At 64.8% G+C, this 856-nt stretch overlaps 1 protein-coding gene across 1 annotated transcript in view; it reads left to right on the top strand.

Annotated features, from left to right (window-relative positions):
- Nucleotides 1-78: 78 nt before the first annotated feature.
- Nucleotides 79-856, top strand: part of LOC144230441 (ATP-binding cassette sub-family A member 17-like) — a 90,065-nt gene continuing 89,287 nt past the window's right edge. Inside the window, exon 1 of the mRNA XM_077762778.1 lies at nucleotides 79-149. The gene's annotated coding sequence lies outside the window, so the exon portion shown is untranslated. The remainder of the gene's footprint in view (nucleotides 150-856) is intronic.

Below are 856 nucleotides of genomic sequence, written 5' to 3'. Positions count from 1 at the left end.
CTGGCGGGCGGGGAGGCCCTGGGGGCGCTGGAGAGAGCGCGAGGAACCTTCTAGAAAACGGCCTCAGGGTGGGTTGGAAGGCCCAGCATCCTGCGCTGTGTCCAGGCGTCGTGGGGCAGAGTGGAGCTGGACCGGAAGGCCTGGGGGTGGTGAGTCCAGGTCGGGGTCCCCTCAGCAGGAAGGTCGTGGGTTACAGTTGTTAAAATCTGAAACAAACGGAGACCTGCCTTGTAGGGTCCCTGAACCGACAGAGCCAGTTTAGTTCCGGGGGCAGAGCTTACCGTGGCGGTTTTTGGCAGGGCGAACTTGACCTGGATCATTTCTTGCTCGGGCCTCTGAAAATGATGAGCCAAACGTGAGCGATGCCGGGGTTGATAGGGGGCCCCTGAAGAGTGCAGTTGTAACCAATTGCTGTGGGGAACAGTCGCCGCTGTCCCGCCGCCGGCGCCCCGCAGCCCCCTTCCCGGTCTGCACGCTCATTCTGGGGTGTGCGCAGTAAAGTCTGACTGGTCGCCACGTCAGGGAGTCATTGGTTTTACTTTGGCTGTTTTGAGTCTTTGACAGGGTCCGGGTCACCTCCGACGGGAGGGTCCCTCAGGAGGGATACAGGTCAGCCTGGGGGCACCTGGGGCTGAGAGGGTCCTGAGGTGGGGGTAAGGTCAACTACGGATGGGAGTGTCCTGAGGCAGGGCAGAGTCACCGCAGAGGTCCTGAGGCCAGGCAGGTGTCCCCTGGGGCAGGACGGCCCCGAGGCTGCCCAGGGATCCCCTGGGGGACGGCGAGGTCGCGTGGCAGGGGCGGAGCGGGACTGGGCGAGGGGCCCGGGCCGGAGTCTCGTGGGCAGGGGAGGCGCGGG

Source organism: Crocuta crocuta, unplaced genomic scaffold (genome assembly GCF_008692635.1).
Source record: "Crocuta crocuta isolate KB4526 unplaced genomic scaffold, BGI_CrCroc_1.0 scaffold234, whole genome shotgun sequence".
Taxonomy (NCBI): domain Eukaryota; kingdom Metazoa; phylum Chordata; class Mammalia; order Carnivora; family Hyaenidae; genus Crocuta; species Crocuta crocuta.
This window is presented reverse-complemented; position numbering and strand designations above follow the sequence as displayed.